Here is a 22,007-nt window from a genome sequence, read left to right as displayed (position 1 = left end):
AAAGGAGACTACTTTTATTTTATTTTAATTTATAAAAGTAATTAGGATTATTCCATGAAAATATTTTAAAAATAGATCGTACGGAAAGTGAAAATTTATTAATAATATATGTCAATTTTTAGGTAATAATATATAAAAAAATTGTTAAAAATCAAATATCTTCCCAAAATGGATTCAATTCAACGACTCATAAATCGAAAATAAAATATTTTGATTAAAGTGAAAATAATTTTTTCCTATTTTATAAATAATATGAATTTTCTCCACGTTAATTTTGATAAATTGTTAAATTTTTATTTATTTATAAAATAATAATAATATATTCTCATTTTACTGTTTTGAAATCCAAGTAAGTCAAGTTGATCAAAATAGAACTTCTATTAACACACCAATATTTTACTCATAACATATCAAATTACATATTCACCCTATACATAGGATTTTTCTCAAAAGGATATGCAATTTATATCAAAGTTCCAATAATGATACATTTATCATTTTAATTTCCTAAATATATTTTTATAATCAACGAATCTATAATAAATTACCAACGAGATCGCTATTATTGCAAAATTATTGGTATTTTATCAATGATGAACTTATTCGAAAAATATATTTTGGCAATTGAAATGAATAATGTACAAAATTTGAAATTTTGTTAGATTCAGGGCACGAAATGGAGATTTTCCCTTGTGAGCAATCATTTAATTTCAAAATTATTGGTGTGTTTTAAGTAAAAGTTGGTGTGCAACTAAAATACATAGATTAAATAAGCAAGTGATAACAAAGGTGTCTCGCGATGCATGAAATCCTTTCAAAAGAGAGGGAAAAAGAAGAGAAAACAAAGCTTTTTCGTGGTCTCTTCGTACTGCACTATTTTGTCTTCAGAGCTGAGACATTATTTATTTTAGCAAGGTTGCTTAGCGCAGGCAACATTTCCTCTCTCTCTCTCTCTCTCCAACACAGAAATGTCATTATTGGATCATCTCCAGAATTTTTTAGGTGAGTTTGGATCTGATTACGATCTCTTTATTCTTCTTTAAATGAAGTATTTGTTTTTAGCTTGCGATCACTGTTTAGATTAAGTAATTTTGGATGAATTTGTTTGTTTTAGTTTGTGATCAATGTTTAGATTAACTGTTTTTGGATTTTTTTTTTTTTTTTAATATTTTGTGATCAATGTTTAGTTTAAAGTAATTTTTGGGTGAATTTGTTTGTTTTAATTTATGATCAATGTTAAGATTAAGTGTTTTTTGGTGAATTTTAATTTTTTTTAGTTTGTGATCAATGTTTAGTTTAAACTATATTTTAGTTGAATTTGTGATCAGTGTTTCGATTAAAGTGTTTTTGGTTGATTTTCTTCTTGTAGTTTGTGATCAGTGATCACTGTTTAGATTTAAGTGTTTTTTTGGGTGAATTTGTTTGTTGTAGTTTGTGATCTTTGTTTAGATTACTGTTCTTTGCTAGATTCTCTAAAATTTAGAATCCTTTAACAGTCCCTTTGTAGTGGAAATCCGTTTATTTTGCCAGCTATGATCAACCATTGGTGATATTGAGGAAGAATTCTACTTAAACCTAAGCCTAATCCCCTTCCATGGTTTAAGGGATAAGTCGATCCTGGGAAACTGAATCAACTCGGATCGACATCCCACTTGTGAGCCCTATCGGCTTTGTACTTTACTTGGCTAGGGTTTGACTCGTTCTGACTCGGTGCTGATTATATTGATTCTTGTCCAACTATGTAGTCAACTCGCCAATGTGACCAGGAATCAGTCTTGACTCGGCACTGACTCTGGGTAAAATCGTTATCGACTCAGTTCTTGGCGACCACTAAGAATCAGCCGATCCGACTCGGTCTCCGATGAGATTTAAATCTATGAACCATTTCCTCTTCGTAGAAATGAGAAGTACTTATTTTTCTGGGTTCTTAAATGGTTCCCACTCCAATTATTGTGGACTTTGAGTGAATTAAATGAGTTGAAGCCCATCTTGGTCCAACTCTATCCAATTATAGCACAAGGGTAGGCCTAGTCCAATAATTTGACCCATTAAGCCTTTATAAAATGAAACCCATACGGAAATGGGCCAAAAATGTTTTCAGAGGCATGTGAGTAGGTCTGGCAATGATCCGAGATATACCCAATGTCCAAACTGATCCGATCCGAAAAACATGAAAATCGGATTTTCAGATTGAGATTTTAAAAAAATTCGATCCGAACATATTTTAATAATTTTATTTATTCTTAATTTCATATAAATACATATAGATAAAACATTTTAGTTTTTTTGGTTTCCCTCTATATTTTTAGTTGGAAAGTAGATTTTTTTAAATTTTATACTTCTTTAACATTAATCATTTGAAAATAAAACATGCATTCGTATCGGATTGGTTATGGATTAATGATGAAATGTAAAAGATCGGGTACATGTTTAAAAAAATTCTGATCGGTATTGGAGTGGTAATGATACGGTACTAAACCGATCCGTTGCCATGACTCGAGGTGTGCTGGGATGAGCCTTATTAAAAATGCTATGAGGTGTAATGTTGAAACATAAAAATACCTAAGGCTGACGCCTCCGATCAAAATGCTCGCAAAAAGTATATGCTTCATTATGAGGCTCACCTTTGGGCTAAGATTCATGTTTCGCATTATTTTTTTTAAAGATATATTTTTCATCTCTTCTTTTTCTTCTTGACTTCTTTATTTTACTAATTAAGCAAGAATTTACAAATTTTTTATTTACTTCCATTTCTTTGTTGTTAGCATGCAACATAATTGGAATATTTAGAACTAAATTAAAATATGAAATAGTTATATATGCAAAGAAAATCATTGAGTTGATTTGACTTATAAACAGTTTTTCTACAGTATTTAGAACTATAATTATATATGGGAAGTTATTGAAACAAAAAATATTTAGTTATATTTTTTTCAATGACCATAAAATAGTTATTCATTGTAGAAACTTTCAAATCTTTTTTTTTTTTTGGATTGATAGAAACTTTCAACTATTCAAATACAAAATAATAATATGATATTGTAATGGATAAAAACTTGAAATTTGATGGTTTTTTTAATGTTTTTCCAGATCAGTAAATACTGGTTTTATCAGTAAAATAGAAGATTGTACTTTTGAAAGAGAGAAACTGTACAAAATAAAGGCCAAGTCTCTTTTTTAGCAATAAACTTGACGAGTTTTAAAACTATGCTTGACACCAACTCTCTTTTTGATATTTTCCTAAATGCAATCAAATAGTGGGATTCATTTCCTCATTGACCATTTTCCTAAGGAATTCGTATTTCCTTAAAAGCAAATTCCCTTTTTCCAGACAAATCTAAAATTCTCTTTTCGATTTTTTCATGCTAATTAGAGAACATGATTATTATTGTTTCTTGATGCTCCTGGTGCCCATAGAAGATTTCTTTTAATTTTTGTATATGTATTAAGTCACATTTTAAGTTTCACCAATCATTTATTTGTCTTTATAGGAAAGGATATTGCAACTAAATCTACTTCGAAGAACATGGGTAGGACGATTCAGATTTCTGGATTCCCTTCTTTTGTGTCTGCTGAAGTGGTAAAGCAATTTTTGGAAAGCTATGCAGGAGAGGGAACTGTTTATGCACTAAAAATTCGGCCATCCAAAACCAAAGGGCGACATCCAAAATCATTTGCAATAGTCCAATTCACAACTACTAAAAGCGCTGAAACTATATTTACCTTGATTAATCAACGACTATGCTATGCGGGGTCTGTTCTAAAAGTTTGGGATATGGACCATGATATTGTACCAAAGCCAAGAGCCACGATGCCTAATTCGGAAGTTATAATTCTACATTTTGGTTGTCAAGTCTCTGATGATAAGTTTCTTGCACTTTGGAAAGGGGTGGATGTTGTTGTGAACTTTGGGTTTGGTCTTAGAAAATTGGAATTTCTTCTAACTCATCGTAACGTAGAATATAAGCTTGAACTTTCTTATGAACGCATTTGGCAAATCCAGCTACGTTATCAACAGAATCGAAATAAAAAGTTTCTCCTGATTCAGGTTTGCTTGCTTAAATTAGGTGTATGTTTGATTGCATTTTTTGTACTTTATATTTCTTTTCCTAATTGTTCAAAAAGTAAATGATCTTTGAGCATGTTTATTGCCATTGTACAACCTAAAATGATCTTTGAAGTTTGATAATGATCTTTGTATTCTTATATTTTCTATAGATTATTAAATTAGTAAGTATGAAACCAAACTTCTCTTCGAACCTATTCAATTTTGGTCATCTCTGCTAGCTTAGTTGGTAAAGTGATTTGATGGTGACACCATAAACTTGGGTTCAATTCCCACCATTACGGAGTTACTGATCTCATTAAAAACAAGCTTGTTGATCAAAAGAAAAAGTTTGCTCATCTTTGGAAAGTGGTTAGTTTTAATATGATGAATTCATTATTAGCTTATACAACTATGGTGAATCATAGAATGCAAACAACAATCACCACTCTTTTGAGTTGCTATGTATCTCATCATGCAAGATTCCACACGCACGTACGGTCACAACGGGGAAGTTATATTGTTGTTTGATGTATTTCACTAAAAGAAAATGGTGTTTATTGCACCATTTTTTTAAAAGAATAGATGTATGAGCCTAGGATGTTGGGAAGATCTACGTAAGATGAAGAAATACTCGGTTAACTAACTGTAACCCTTTATAAACATCTCCCATCTTAAAAAAAAAACTCTCTATACTCTTATAAAATGCTTGTATGCACTAAGTCTCAGATGCTTGCTTATCATTGAGAGGGATAAAAAAAATCTTCCATTGCATTGCTCTTCTTGATACTTTCTATCGTAGGCTTACACCAGTCTTATCCTCAAAACAATCCACCCCATGTACAAGGGCGGAGTCAGGATTTTCTTGTAGTGGGGGCAAACTATGATTAGTTGTATAGTTGAAGAACTTGAATGGAGGGAGGTGAGGGTGTGGGGGCAAATGGGGAGAGAGGTGAGGGAGAGGGGACAAATGGGGCATGTAATTAGTTGAAAATATAAGGGTGTCTCAAAGTTCTGTGGGGGCAATTGCCCCCACCAGCTCTTTACTAGCTCCGCCCCTGCCCATGTACGTTCTAAGACGTCATTTGTTCCTATACAACTCTCAATTAACACATATCCCTACTTAATGCTCGACACTTAGTAATTTGATCCGTTCGTCTTTGTGCTGATGGAATTGTTAGATTTTAAACATACAAATCTTTCAACATAACCATTATTCTATAATTCCCAATGAATCAAGAATCATGAATATATCCCAAGAACCTATTCATGTTGCTAAGAATCAAACTTCAGGGTATTTACCTTGTGCCATAAGGCAAAAACATTGATCCGAAATTTATGTTGGAGGTGTGCCTTTCGCAATCAACATGCCAACGAATCGAAGTGCGTAAACCCCAATCGAGTTCTTTAATTTCTAGACTCACCTTCTCTCTCCCCTATTTGGATCGGCTAGGGTTCTAGTGATTGATGGATATCACAACGTTCTAAAACCCTATGAGTATACTATGTACATCTCTCACTATTATTATTATGGTGGGGTGCCGATCCACTGATATAGATGGAGATAGAGGCTTAAAGATCCTCTCTTAGTAAGATTCCTATCCATCAAAGTTTCCTACTAAAATTTAAATATTATATTTCTAATTCTAATGATATTAAGAATCATTTTTAATATATAGAATCCTTGTGTAAGTGAAATTACTAAAATCATGAGGTCAATGGGCTACACAAATTTGATTCTAACATTTTCCCACTTGACCCATTAGACCGATTATGTTAAAGTGAATTTTCTTTTACAAAACAATTTTGAAAAAGACAATTTAGGATTCTATAAACAAAACATTTTACACGTGATCACGAGTTTTAAAATCTTATCAATAATCCCAATATTCAATTGGATTCTATAATGTCATATTTCGATTAGATACTAATGCGAGTCATGGCGGTTGTATGTCATCTATGCCATACTTCATTCCATATACTACACTACTAGCACCCTTTCTGATATAACCTTTAATTGTGTCATTGTCATTCGTCTTGTCACGACATTTCGTGTATTACTTAAATCTAAAACAACATATGATCATAACATAGATGAAAACATGGAATAATCAGGAACAAACTTTATTTAGTACTAATTTTAATGTCAATTATATAATCACTTCAAAATAACCTATTCCAAATATATAAAAGATTTCTCCAAAAGACTCATCTTGATAACATGTTCCTTGTAAGTCTTTGGTGATAATCTCTTTGTTAATGGACCAGCTATCATTTGAGTGGTACTGACGTTCTTTACTTACATTAAGGGTCTGTTCTTTACAGAAGTCAACTCCAGTTCCAGAAGTTGTCTTCTAGAAGAAGCAGAAACCCAGAGCTTGAAAAGCTATATTTAGCAGAAGCTTGTTCGTTATAAAAATACATAAGCTAGAAATTGATGTTCGTTTGATAGCTTTTTATTGTCGGATTTTGGTAAAATGACCAAAATACCCTAAATGTTGATAATGCACTTAGAACGTACCAAAAATGATCAAAATACCTTAATAAATATATAATTACACTAAATATATATAATAATAAATTTATATTAAAAAATTATAAAAATAATTATTTTCAATTTAAATAAATTTATAAATTTTATAATTCTATCGAAATTTCGGCAACATCTCCTCTTAAAAATGGATATATGAAATTTTTTTGATAAAGAAAATACCTACATAATACACAACATCCACATAAAGATGAATGGTGTTTTGGTAATAAAGTAGTGTTGATGAATTGCTTTTAGTCTTGGTAGTAAAGATGAAGGATATTTTGGTAATCCCCTTTTGTTTGTTAAGGTTAAGTTTGGTTGGAAATTTGATTAAAGATGAAGAGTATTTTGGTAAAGATGAAGGGTAGTGAAATCTATAGCAATTAATTCAAAATCAAAATCTATAGTAATAATCTCAAAACTGAAATCTGAAATACATGGCAATGATCTTAAAATTGAAATCTGAAATACATAAGTAATGATCTCAAAACCAAAATCTGAAATAGATGGTATTGGCCTCAAAAACAAAATCTGAAATACATAATAATGATCTCAAAATCGAAATCTAAAATACATAGGTAACGATCTCAAAACCAAAATTTGAAATACATGGCTATGATCTCAAAATCGAAATCTGAAATACATAATAATGATGACATCAAAACTGAAAAAATCTGAATTCATAGGTATGAACTCAAAATCGAAAAATCTGAAATTTTAATAGTGATCAATCAAAAACCAAAAAACTAGAATTTCATTGTTGATCAATAAAAATCGAAATCTGGAATTTTTAAGTTTGATCAATCAAAACTAAAATCTAGAATTTTTTATGTTGATCAATCAAAACCGAAATTTGGAATTTTTATGTTGATCAATCAAAACGGAAATCTGGAATTTTTAACATTGATCAATCAAAATCAAAGTCTGGAATTTTTAATGTTGATCAATCAAAACGGAAATCTGGAATTTTTTAACATTAATCAATCAAAGTCGAAATCTGGAATTTTTAACATTGATCAATCAAAACCGAAATCTAGAAATTTTTAATATTGATCAATCAAAACCGATATTACTACAAGATTTAAAAAAGAAGATCCAAACAATTATGGCAACAGTCATACATGAATAATCCTTAATCCAAGATATATAGATTAAAGAAACCAATGCTCTGATACCAGATGTTAGATTTTAAGCACACAAAATCTTTCAACATAACTATTATTCTATAATTCCCAATGGATCAAGAATCATGAATATATCTCAAAAACCTATTTATGTTGTTAAAAATCAAAGTTCAGGGTACATACCTTGTGCCATAAGCCAAAAACGTTGATCCGAGATTTATACTGGAGGCGTGTCTTTCGCAATCGATGTGCCAACGAATCGAATTGCATAAACCCTAATCAAGTTCTTCAGTTTCTAGACTCACCTTCTTTCTCATCTCTATTTGGATCGATTAGGGTTCTAGTGATTGATGGATATCGCAACGTTCTAAACCCTATGAGTATATTATGTTCGTCTCTCACTATTATGACTATGATGGGATGCTGATCCAATTATATAGATGGAGATAAAGGACCTAGAGATCCTTAGTAAGATTCCTATCCATCAAGGTTTCCTGCTAAAACTTAAAGAGTATATTTCTAATTCTAACGATATTGGGAATCATCTTTAATATATGGAATCCTTGTGCAAGTGAAATTACTAAAACCGTGAGGTCAATGGGCAACACAAATTTGAGTCTAACAAGAATATATGCAAGTACCACCCTATAACAATATCATCCTCTCTAAAAAGGAGGTGAATGTGTTGGAATAATGAATGATAAATTAGAGTTTGGATTTGTCTCAAATTATAGAATCTAAGTTCATACCAACAGTCACATAGGGTAGTTCCAAAACCTATTCATAACAGTCATGTGGACATAAAATTGTTCAGAGTTGCAATACATTTTCTAAGAGTTATCTACCTCTTCAAAGAGGTGTATTAAATGTTAATAGTTGCAATATCTTTTCCAAGAGTTATATACCTCTTCAAAGAAGTGTATTAAATGTTAATAGGTGTAGTACCATTTCCAACAGCCATGTCCCTTCATGAATAGGTGTTTAACTGCCATGTTTCTTCTATTTATAGTCCATTCTTCATTGCATTTTTATATAATTTTTCTTGATCATTCTTCATACTAGTTTCATAGAGAGATAGAGAGTGCAAATCATAGTTGTTTCATTGTTATTGTGGTTTGAAGTGCTACTATAATAAGAAGGAAATCGTTATATCTTGGGAGACAGTCGCCAAAGATTACAAGCACCAATGCAGGGTGAATATTGTCTTAAGGACATAGAGTCAAACTCTAGTCTCAGTCTCATTCAATTTTTTTTTCTTCTATTTTTTCGTATGCATCATTGTAAGTGGCTTTGATTTTTATTTTAACTCAGTTTTCATTGGGTATTGTTTACTTGCTTCTTCAATAGAGAAAGTATACTGTCATATTTAATAATAATAACATAATGCACGTTATGTTCTACACTAATCTTCATAGTGTAGAAGATTAGATTAGGGTTTAGAGAAGAAAAGAATGGAGAAGTGGGAGGAGTCGAACTTGACTCTCTCACTATGAACCGTGGTATATATATAAAACTAGAAATGAAATGAAATTACACATATGCCTTTATGATACATATATAAAATATCGATATATCTACCACTCCCCCCTAGAGAATATATATCATATAATCTCAGTTTGTTATACAAAAAAGTAACCCTATCACTTTCCAATGACTTAGTAAACAGATCAACAAATTAATCTTCAAACTTGACATACGTTGTGGCAATTTCACCACTTAGAAGCTTCTCACGAACAAAATGACAGTCCACTTCGATATTTTTCGTCCTCTTTTGAAATACCGGATTGGAAGCTATATGCATGGTGGCCTGGTTATCACATAAGACTCATAGATGTCTTTATTATGAAACCAATCTCCTGGAGAAAATGTCTCAATCAAATAAGTTCACAAGAAGTATGAGACGTGGCTCTATATTCAACTTTTGCACTTGAATCGGCCACCACTGTTTGCTTTTTGCTTTTTCAAGATACAAAATTATCTCCTATGAAGGTACAATAATTTGTGGTAGACCTCCTGTCTGAGAGATAACCATGCCAATCTGTGTGTGTATATCCCTCAATCCAAGTATGACCATTAGGATTGTAAAACAAACCACATCCTGAAGATTCCTTTAGATACCTCATAATAAGTTGAATAACTACTCAGTGTGGCATCCTAGGTGCTTCCATAAACTGACTCACAATGCTAACATGTGAGATGTCTGGTTTTTTGATAGTGAGGTAATTCAACTTTCCAACTAACTTCTTGTATCTACTGGGATCATCAAACACATCTCCCCGTTCAATTGTAAGTTTCAACTTTTGGTCCATGGGCGTGCTCACTGGTTTGGACCCAAGCCCCTGTCTAACAAATCTAGCACATACTTTCTTCGAGATAGACTTATACCACGACTTGAACGAGCCAATAAAATACCTCAATTTTCCCAAGTCCTTGCTATGAAATTATTGTTGAAGATAAGACTTCAACTTCTGTATCCCATCAACATCATCCTAAATGCAAGAACCACATCACTAAACTTACCAAACCATGCTGCTTCAAACCATAGAGTAACGAACCCAATCTCCCCTTGAGCAACGAACTCATGTGGTTGTTCCATATACACTTCCTCGTGTAAATCACAATGTAGGAAGGCATTTTAACATCTAACTGATACAAGAGCTAGTCAGACATATCAGTTAATGCAATCATTACTTGAACCGAAGTAATTTTCACAACTGGAGAGAAAGTCTTAGCATAGTCAACTCTATAAGTTTGTGTGTATATCTTAACAACTAACCGAGTTTTCAATCTATCAACTGTGCCATTAGGATGAAATTTAACAACGTAAACCTACCTACAACCAACAACATGCTTCTTAGGAGTGAGATAAACCAAATATTAAGTATCATTATGATGTAGAGCATCCATCTCATCAACCATAGTTGTCTTCCATCCTGAGTGAGATAAGGCATCCTGGATATTTTTTGGAATAGACATAGGAGAGACAGTGGAGATAAAAGAAGATGTTAAAGAAGACAATGAAGTATAAAAAACAAAATTAGATATAGGATGCCTAGTAACACAAGCACGGGTATCTTTGCAAATAGCGATAGGTAAATCACTAGAAAATGAAACAACATCTATTACCTGAACGAAAGGAGGTACCGGTACAAGAGGTGAAGATAGATCTTCAGACGACAAAGAAGTTGGTGCTAACGGTGCAGTAGTACTCCTCCTGTGATAAACTCGAAGTTGTGGAGTAGGACTAGGTTTAGAAATGGGAACATGTAAAAGAATACTCTTTAATATGACATCAACAGATGACCCAATAGAGAAGTATGGTGTAGACTCGAAAAATGTAACATCTACACAAACAAAGTGTTTGCATAATGTGGGAGTATAACATTGGTAACCCTTTTGGGTACAAAAACACCCTAACAACACACATTTCCAATTCTTGGGATCTAACTTGTCATGACTAGGACCCAAATGATGAACAAAAAAGACACAACCTCACTCCAATAATAGTAGGCATACAGTCGATGAGATGACAAGCAATAAGCACAACCTCATTCCAATAATATTTAGGAACTTTCATATGAAATATTAAGGAATGAGCAACCTCAAGAAGGTGGCAGATTTTAAGTTCAACTACCCCATTTTGTTGATGAGTATGAACACAAGATGATTGGTGAATGATACCGTGAGACTGCAAATAGGTAGTATAACGACAAAGAAAAAAATTATTTTGTATTTTCAGAACGTAAAATGCATAAAGAAGTACCATGAGACTGCAAATAGGTAGTATAATGACAAATAAAAAATTATTTTGTATTTTCAGAACATAAAATGCATAAAGAAGTACCAAATTGGGTTCGAATTTCCATATAAAACTGCTACAATATATTAAACAATTCAGAATGATCCTTCCTTAAAAATAATTAAGCTATCCATAAAACTAACAAAATCTTTAAAAGTTAAATAAGAAATAGTAGGAGAAGGAACCCATACATTAGAATGCACTGAACGAATGAGCTCTCTACAATTCACACTAAGTGTAAAAGACACTTGATGGTGTTTGCAAAACTTACACGTTTCACAATTAAGTATGAAGTCTTTATTTAAAGTAGGAACTAGACACTGTAAAACACGAGGAAAATGATGACTAAACCGGCAATGCCACTGAAAGGTGCTAGAAGATGAATAAAGAGATTTTGGGACTAGAGCATTGTTGTAAAGATACAAACCACCTACTTCATGTCATTCACCAATCATTTTCTTCGTCTTTAGATCTTGCAATACAGTGAGAAGCGAAAAATGTCATTGAAAAATCCAATTTCTTTGTACGTTGACTCATAGAAATAAAGATTAAATGGAAATTTAGGAACATAAAATATTGAAGACAAAGAAAGACTAGTATTGTAAAGTTCCTAGCCTAATAACTTTTTAAAACAAACCATCAATTAATTTAACGTTTTGACAAAAATATGAAGAAAAAGATGATAACAAGTGAGAATTACCTGTCACATGATCTGATGCACCAGAATCAATGATCCATGGGCTCGTAAATGATAATAAACAATTAGATACTTTACTTGTCTGGGATAAACTAACAATAACTGATGAGTTGGAGACTAACTTGTCATACTCCTCTCGAGAAAGGACAATGGATTCCTTCTTAATGCTTTGATAAAATTTAATAGTAAGCTGCAACATCCTGAGCTGAAGATAATGATGCTTGAGGGACAACCGATCTCCCATGAATATCCTAACAAAAGTCAATAGTGTGCCCATCCTTACCACAATGGGTACACTTTCGAGTTCCACGACCTCCACAGCCTTCCCTTGGATCTCTACTACCACCTCTACCTCCACGACCACCACCACATCCCCCACGACTACCTTTGTGACCACGACCACCACGATCTCTAAGAGTAGCTAAAGCAGAGCGATCACTCGTGGTTTGGCCACTATTTGATATAGTGGTTCTCTTTAGTCTAGAGAAAATATCTATCAAGGAAGGAAGATCAAGACTTCCTAAAATCTGAGACTTGATTGCATCATACTCTATCGTAGAGATGAACGAAGACGAATAACACTCATATCCTCTCTTTACTTCTCCATTTGAAGGATATCATTGGAAATAGGTTGATATTGATTCAGCTCTTCACACATATGCATCAATGAAGCAAAGGTCTGATCTAGAGTTTTATCATGTTGTAAGGAAAAATACTGCTGAGTGATCTTATAAATTCGGGTTATATTGTTGGATCCTAAATACATGTGCCTTAATTGTTCCCAAATCTCCTTCACAATATCCAAAAACATAAAGTTAACACTAATCTGTGGTTTCATACTGTTCCACAACTAAGTAACAATCTAAGCATCTTCTTGTTCCCATACATCAATGATTTTTTCATCAAGAGAATCAGACTTCACTTTGATTAGATGGAATTTCTTACCCTTGGCCTTCAAAAATATCTCCACGGCATTCGACCATTGTATATAATTACGTCCATTTAAGCGAATTCAAGTTCTAACCAAATTAGTAGATATACCCAAGATAGTCTTCTGCTCCATGATGAAACAACTGATTGCTCAAGAATCAATAAAATTGCTCTACAATTTTTGACACTTCCCCTACAAAATTAATTTTCGTAAATGATTTTCTACTATCGGAAAATCTCCTCGACACAAATTCCTTATAGCCAAGATCTGCGAAAAACCTCCAAAAAGATAGAAATCTATCCCAGTGAAGTCGCAAGGTTCTAAAACTCCTCCAGATAAAATCGCAAAGCTCCAAAATCTTTTCCAGATAAAGTCGCAGATCTCCAATACCTCTCAAGATGAAGTCGCATGGTAACTGGAAAACTAAAACACAATTTGAAACCTAATTACCACACCGCACCAGAACCAACCACTAATAACGAAAATCCCTTGATCTATGATCACATTAGGGATATTTTCCAATCACAAAGACAAAAATCTTCCAAACAGAGGATTTTAATCACAACGAGGATAATAAGTACAAATCATATAAAAAAATCTGATTTATACCAAGAGAGAAAATAAGAAGAAGAAAAATGCGGAAGAAGAGAGAAAACCAAAATCTGATCACTAGAGAAGTTTTGATACCATGTAGAAGATCAGATTAGGGTTTAGAGAAGAAAAGAATGGAGAAAGTGGGAGGAGTTGAACTTGACTCTCTCACTATGAATCATGGTTATATATAAAACTAGAAAAGAAATGAAATTACACATATGCCCTTATGACACATTTATAAAATAGCAATATATCTATCAAATGAGGATGGATGTGAGGTACCCACTTCAACATCTTATGGCGACTCTTGCAACCCTTTTATGACACCCTCTTAAGTTGTTGTCACCATCATGTATGCATGTTATTACTTATTTTTGGCTTGAAGTTGTAAGGCGGGATTTCTACGTTGCCTTACATATCGCTACTTGCTAGGAAGACATCAACATGGTGCATATAGTGATTCGCTTGAATAATTCATGTAGTTAGTTTATAGGTGATTTTTATGATTACCTCGAGATCATCCTTGTTCCCTGTTCCACAGAGCCTTCAATGCCTAAGTTAGTTTTAATGAAATTTCGATAGAGTTTTAGTGTAGAAAATTTGCGTATCTTAGATGTGGGGATCCCCCTCTATTTATAGAATAGGAATTTCTATTTTACACGTTTCCAACCTTATCTCCTTCTATTTTGGGATAAGAATCATGTGGGATCCTCTTTCCAAGAGTCCCTTCTAAATCCCGAAATCCCAGGGATTAAAGCCCTTTCCTTTTATGGAATTCCATTCTCCCGAGCTTTATCTGAGCCCCACATTCTTGGTGAACTACTAAGAAACTGCTCACTTATGGTTGGAAGAATGTTCTCGGTGAATTATTCTGCTCCTTAGTGACATGTGGCATTACTTCATGGATCGGAGAATTTATCCGTCCACAGTTCGTAACTGGAAAATCCTGAAGCTTATTATAACATTGAGCTTTGATATTAATACTTGCAAGTATCATCCCTAAACATATAAAGTATTTCAAAAATGCTACAACTGCATTTACTAAAAAGAAACAAAAAAAAAAAGACTTGTGTAACTGTTTTTAACTGTCTTTGCATGTCTAGAGCACATAAGAGAAGATTACTGACATGAATTCTAAATTTTTGTAGGTGCTTGCTGCGCCTCGGATTTATGAGAAACCTTCATTGTTCCCTTCAGGACATACATACGACAATCCAACTTTAAACTATTTTAGGGATTCAGTAGATGATTGGGTAAGAGCAACTGATTTCACTACATCATGTCGTATTGGACAGTCTTCTGCCATATGTTTGGAGCTTCCCTACAACTGCAAGCTTCCGGGTATTGTGAAAACTTCCACTACTATAAAGAAGTTGAAAGCCGATTCTTCTTGGAGAGTGGTTCTACTTTTTCTCAGAGTTTGGATTTAGTTCCTATTGTTGGGCCTCCCCAAGGACTTGAGTTGCCATATAATATCCTTTTCAAGATTAATTCCCTCGTTCAGAATGGGTGTCTTGCGGGACCGACGCTTGATGCCAGTTTTTTTAGGTTGGTTCATCCTCAGTTCATGCCCATAGCCTATATAGAACGTGCCCTTGAAAAATTGTATCATTTAAAGGAATGCTGTTATGAACCTGTAACATGGCTTAATGAGCAGTACGCAAAGTACCGTTCATTAAAGAATGTTCCTAAACCGCCTGCTATTTCCTTGAATGAAGGATTGGTGTATGTTCGTAGGGTTCAAATAACTCCATCCAAAGTGTACTTTTGTGGTCCTGAGGTTATTGTTTCCAATCGAGTGTTACGCAATTATTCTGAAGTGATTGATAATTTTATCCGTGTTTCTTTTGTTGATGAGGGAGGGGAGAAAATGCGTTCAACTGATTTATCTCCACGTACTAAAAATGAGGATAAAAAGCATACTGAGATATACAGAAGGATACTTTCTACTTTGAGAAATGGCATAGTTATTGGTGATAAGAAGTTTGATTTTCTTGCCTTCTCATCAAGTCAATTGAGGGATAATTCTGCATGGATGTTTGCTTCGGGGGATGGGTTTACAGCAGCTAAAATCAGGGAATGGATGGGTGATTTTCGTGAAATAAGAAATGTGGCAAAATATTCAGCCAGGCTTGGTCAATCTTTCAGTTCGTCAACAGAAACTTTGACTGTTAGTAGGGAAGAAATTGAAATTATTCCTGATATACAGATTGAAAGGAATGGAATTAAATATGTTTTCTCTGATGGAATTGGGAAAATTTCTGAGAAATTTGCACGGAAAGTAGCAAAAGTGTGTGGCATTAAAAGTTCTCCATCTGCATTTCAAATTAGATATGGTGGCTATAAAGGTGTTGTGGCTGTAGATCCGAAATCAGTAATGAAGTTATCCTTGAGAAGAAGCATGTTTAAGTATACTTCACAGAACATAAAATTGGATGTTTTGGCATGGAGTAAGTTTCAGACTTGTTTCCTCAATCGTCAGTTGATCACTCTTTTGTCCACTCTTGGGGTTGAAGATCGTATTTTCGAAAAGAAACAAAAAGAAGTTGTAGATCAACTAAACAGTATTTTAACAGATCCACAAAAAGCACTAGAGGCACTTCAGATCATGTCTCCAGGAGAAAATGTAAATGTTTTGAGGGAAATGCTTTTGTGTGGTTACAAGCCTGATGAGGAACCATTCCTTTCAATGATGTTGCAGACATTTAAGGCATCCAAATTGTTGGAACTGAAGAATAAAACGAGGATATTTATTCCAAACGGAAGAGCAATGATGGGATGTCTAGATGAAACTAGTACGTTGGAATACGGGCAGGTATTTGTGCAAGTTACTTCCCTTGGGCATGATCGATATAATGAATCATACCAACGTACTTCTATTAAGGAGGGAGTAGTTATTGTTGCTAAAAATCCATGCCTGCACCCGGGCGATCTGCGTGTTCTGCGAGCTGTCAATGTCCCTGCTTTGCACCATATGGTGGATTGTGTTGTATTTCCGCAAAAAGGGTTTAGGTGAGACAGTTATGACTTCTTTTTGTAGTTTTTCTTTTCAGAAATATTTGAATGATCGTTTATATTTAACATTGAGCTTATTGTTTTGTCCTGGTCAGATGTATTATTACGTTAAATGCTTCTTTTTTTTTTTTTTTTCAATTTTTTGCATACATGTGCTGACTTTGGTGGTCACGTGCGATTTTTTATGTTGTACTTATCATCCACTTTTGTGGTAAGTGGTAGCAAAATGAAACTATACCTGAACTATAATACCTCATACATAATAAGAAACCTCTCCATTGATAGGTTAACTTTCATTATTTTTCTAGAATTGAAATTATTGTATTGGGTAAATAAACTTCTAGTTTCAACCCACATGACTGTTGATGCTTGTTTTCTGCTTTTCCTTCCTTTCATATATAATCTCTTACATCATCAGTGCCTGGTTGCATGGATACAGGTACCTGTGTTTGAAACACAGGTACGGTGTTTTAGAGTCAACAAACCCAAAAAAATTGATTTGTGGACTCATGATAATTTTTTAAATAATTTAGGAAAAAAAAAATTATTTTACATTGTAATAAGGATAATAATGGACTACATGGTGGGATATCTTATGACATGTAATGTTGTATTGCTACAAAGGATAATTTAATTGGAAATGGTAGAAATCAGAGTGTCGCAATAGACTCCATGGAATATCAGAATCTGAGATCAGTACTTCACCTTAAGAAGAATCCATGTAACACAAATCAATACAGCCAACATCTATGTACTTGAACATGAACCTTAGTAAGGAGGATAGTGTTATGCGAAAGATGATACGGTTTCTATTTATCTACATAGAGATATTTATCATTTTTGAATTTGTGGGATTAACTTATTTGAATTCAGAACAGCAGAATTTAGGTTTTCCAGATGTTATTGTTGAAGTTCCAAATGAGTTTTCATGCCACTGAAAATGTCTTAGCAATTGTTTGCGTTATATGAGTTACTTCTTTGAGCTAATCGGTTTCCTTCTATTGGTACATTCACATCACCTACACTTCTTGAACTTTTTCTATACATTAACATCGATTGCTAATGTTAGTTAAATTTTTTCTTGTAGACCCCACCCAAATGAGTGTTCGGGCAGTGATTTAGACGGAGATATATACTTTGTTAGTTGGGACCCTGAACTTATTCCACCTCGCCAAATTGAACCGATGGACTATACCCCGGCACCGCCTGCTCTTTTGGATCATGATGTCAAGATTGAGGTAATGTTCTTGAAGAGAGTGATATGTTGAAGCATACACTTCTCATTCTTTTTTTCTTTTGTTGTTTTGTTTTTAGCATTGCTATGGGCAATATCTTATACTTATCGGTAAAAGTTATTGTGCTTCCACTATATTTTTGTCAAAGTCTTAGTGCGTACAACAATATCAATAATTTGATGCTCTGGATTATGAAGTATTAAGACTTTCTAAGTAATTGTCAACATCTTGTTACATTGATGTTTTATTGGAAACAAATAAATTCCAATGCTTATATCGACAAAAAGATCCCTTTCTACCTTGGTGTTAAATTAGCTTAAGTTTTAGTGAACATAACTAAAATTTATCGATTTTTAGCATCAGTAAAGTCAGTTTTCCCATAATATTTTGGCAAATTTTACTGCTCATATCTTGACCAAAGCTTTAAAAAAGATTGGAAAGTGATTAAAAACATTTATATCTGTATTTTTTTCCGCAACTGCTTGTTTTTAGGATGTTGTTAAGTGATAAAAAATCAACCCTTTTAGGGTTCTCAATCCAAAAACTTTTCGGAGAAGTCAAAATCAAGAGCAAGTGCTTAGGCTGTAATTTCTTGTTTTTCCGTGCATTTAAGCTACATTACTATTACATGTATAAATGCAACAGATCTAAGTACGTAGATCATGAAGCATATTCAACATGAACCTTCATGATGACAGTTTTTTCAGTTGTTGATTCATGTTGAGAAATACTATGGTGTGAACTTGGTGGATGCAATGCTTTGGGAAAATAACCTCTTGATTATCCCAGAAGGGAAAAGGACAATGGGATGGGATGGGATGCGATGCAGACCATATTAAGAGGCTCTTAAAAAATTTCTAAGGATGTGGAGGAGACTAAAGCGAAGCATTCTTTGACCTTTTTGAAACACTTAAAGATCCTCTTGCTTCATCATCAATCAGCTACTGATTAATCTGTTTCTTGTAGACTTGGAAGTGTGAGTTAGAAAACTAAATTGCCATTGTTCTGTTTCAAGGTATTTCGTGTGACAGTACAAAGTAAGATACCCTTTAGAACACAATTTAAAGCTGGATTTTACATATTTTAGGTCAACTTCGATAAGTATTTTATCAAAAGAAAAAAAAGAAAAGATGCATATCTAATATCAGTTGTGTTGGATTCTAGCACAGAAATTTGTGATATGGTGACATGTTTGTTTCTGTGGTGCAGGAAGTTCAGGAGTACTTCACAAATTACATGGTCAATGACAGCTTAGGCATCATTGCAAATGCCCACACTGCCTTCGCCGACAAGGAGCCAGGCAAGGCAGAGAGCAAGGCATGTATAGACCTTGCAAGGCTATTCTCAATTGCTGTTGACTTCCCAAAGACCGGTGTTCCAGCTGAAATCCCATCTCATCTACATGTCAAGGAGTACCCTGACTTTATGGAAAAGCTTGATAAACCCACTTATGAGTCACATCGAGTAATTGGAAAGCTATTCAGAGAGCTCAAAGATATTGCACCACAGACCAACTCTATAAAATCCTTCACTTGGGACGTAGCAAAGAAGTGTTATGATTACGACATGGAAGTCGATGGGTTTGAGGATTATATTGATGAAGCTTACTATTACAAAGGCAGGTATGATTTCAAGTTGGGGAACCTAATGGACTATTACAAGATTAAAACCGAGGCAGAGATCCTTGGCAGGAGTATAATGGTGTCGAAATCATTCGATAGGAAGAAGGATGGGGAGGCAATCGGATTGGCAGTGAGGTCTTTAAGGAAGGAAGCAAGGACTTGGTTTGAGGAGAAGGGCACCAAGTCGGGTTCTCGAACAAATGATTTATATGCCAAGGCATCAGCTTGGTATCATGTAACTTATCATCCAAGTTACTTTGGAAGCTACAATGAAGGAATGAAGAGGGATCATTATCTCAGTTTTCCATGGTGTGTCTATGACAAGCTGGTTTCCATCAAGAAGAACAACAGTACGAGGACAACTGAGTCATTTGAACACCAACTCATTCGTGGTCTCCGGTTGGGTTGAGAAATCATCGTTCTCCCTTCTGTTTTTTTCTTTTTTCCTATTATGTTGTTAAAAATGCATGCTTTTGTGTGTTTGCACTTGAAAACTATTTAGCTTTGTAAAATGATTTCTTGATTCACGAGAAACATCAGTGTGTCGTGTTGTATATATTGTTAGAACTGTTTAAGTTGATGAATGAATATCATTATGTAGTTTGGCTTTCTCAAGTTGAAAGATTTGATAAGTACTTAAGAACTCAAACCCAATCTTTCAATGCCGTTGGAGGCTTATCTCATGACGAGGGTGTACGCACCCCAATTTTTGCCTCAGTCAAGCCCAAGAGAATTAAAATTTCTAAAGAATGGACTCGACGCGGAGAATTTCATACACAATTTTAGTCAAAGGATCAAAGTAGGGATTCATTAATTGGAAGAGGCCCAACCTGGTTAAATTTAAGCCTGGTCGAATCTCAAGTTCAGCCAAGCTTAAATTTAAGCCTGATTGAACTTCAGGTTCAACTAGGATTAAATCTATGCCTGGTTGAACTTCAAGTTCGGTCAAGGTTAAATTTAGCTTGGCTGAACCTCGAGTTTAGTCCGGACAGTTAGAGCAACTATTAAATCCATGTGCATTCAAATTTTCTTAAGAAAAATAACTCCTTAACCCTCCCTCTTAGTGGTTTATTCTTCAAGAAATCTTTCGTTAATCTCCTTTTTACCATTCCAACCTGCAAAGATCACATAGGTCCCATGGCATTCAATAAAATATGACCAATTACCAAAGTCTATGACACTTTTGTCCACTATAGAGAATTGTTTAGAACTTATGTCCAATAACCAACATATCCCTAGTTTGGTAGAGATTCTCTCAAGGAAAGTGACCAAAGAGGCTAACAACCTATCATCTAATTACATGCCATTAGATTTGGTTCCCTCCTGAAATCGTCTCGATCCTTTTCTACTAAATGTTTAAATGAATCCAATTGGTAAATTGGGATTTTTTAAAAAATGGGAGTCGCCACTTAGTTTAGGTGTAGGAACCAAAAATAACTTCAAACGGATCTAGATCGGTCAATGAATAAGATAAATGAGTAAGGGGTCAGATTACAGGTTTCAAAAAGAGTCAGACACCGAACCCGTCTTATCAAAATGATCAGTCTCTACTACGATCCAAAACTATCCTATGTTCAACATACAAAGACTAAAGTCAAATTAGGGTCCAATCATCATCAAGTTATATCAGATTTGCTAAACGAATCTTACATTTAAGATTCTCCAATTATTTAGATTATTCCTCGAATTTCGTATAAAAAGGGAAAACTTATGAAAATACCCTAATTATATCATATGTTCTGAAGTTCACATGGCAATTTTTTCTAATTAAAAATTCACATATACAAATATTTTTTAAATTGGATAAAATAGAATTTTGTAAAAATCTTCATGTTAGAAAATTATGAATGTGAAATTTCTAAATTAGCAATTTATGAAGTTTCTAAATTAAGAATATAAAATTTCCCAAATTAGAAATTTAAAAATATAGGATGAATTCCCAAATTAGAAATTTATAATGATAAATTTTTCAAAATAGAAAATTACAAACAAACATGAAAATTTTAAATTAGAAAGTCACAAATTTTCTTAAATATGAAGTTTTTAAATAGGAAAAATGCAAAAACTCCCAAATTGGAAAATAAAAAAAATGGAATTTCCAAATTGGATATTTATGAATATGAATTTTTTTAAAATATAAAATTATGAATTATCCAAAATAGAAATTTTCAAAAATGAACTTTCCAAACAAACAATTATGAATAGGAAACCTTCCAAATTAGAAAATTATGAGTATATGGTAACCCAACAAATCGGCAAACTTCAATATTGCATAAAACCACTAAATCAATAAAATATAGATGTACATGAGTTTCAAAATTGGTGAAAATCAATATCATGTAAAATTATTAAATTATGGACATGTTAGCAAATTCAAGAGTTGGAGACTCACATATGTCAAATTTCTAAGTT

General features: G+C 33.5%; 1 pseudogene across 1 annotated transcript; it reads left to right on the top strand.

The window, feature by feature from the left end:
- The first annotated feature begins 827 nt into the window (after nucleotides 1–827).
- On the top strand, nucleotides 828–20,210 carry LOC147398053 (putative RNA-dependent RNA polymerase 1; annotated as a pseudogene). Its single transcript, XR_015179721.1, has 5 exons — nucleotides 828–1,002; nucleotides 3,492–4,048; nucleotides 14,872–16,735; nucleotides 17,826–17,976; nucleotides 19,183–20,210. The product of XR_015179721.1 is annotated as a putative RNA-dependent RNA polymerase 1 (transcript).
- The last annotated feature ends 1,797 nt before the right edge of the window (nucleotides 20,211–22,007 follow it).

Source organism: Akebia trifoliata, chromosome 7 (genome assembly GCF_017979445.1).
Source record: "Akebia trifoliata isolate Shusen 1 chromosome 7, ASM1797944v1, whole genome shotgun sequence".
Classification (NCBI taxonomy): Eukaryota; Viridiplantae; Streptophyta; class Magnoliopsida; order Ranunculales; family Lardizabalaceae; genus Akebia; species Akebia trifoliata.
The sequence above is the reverse complement of the archived record's forward strand: the minus strand, read 5'-3'. Positions and strand labels throughout refer to the sequence as shown.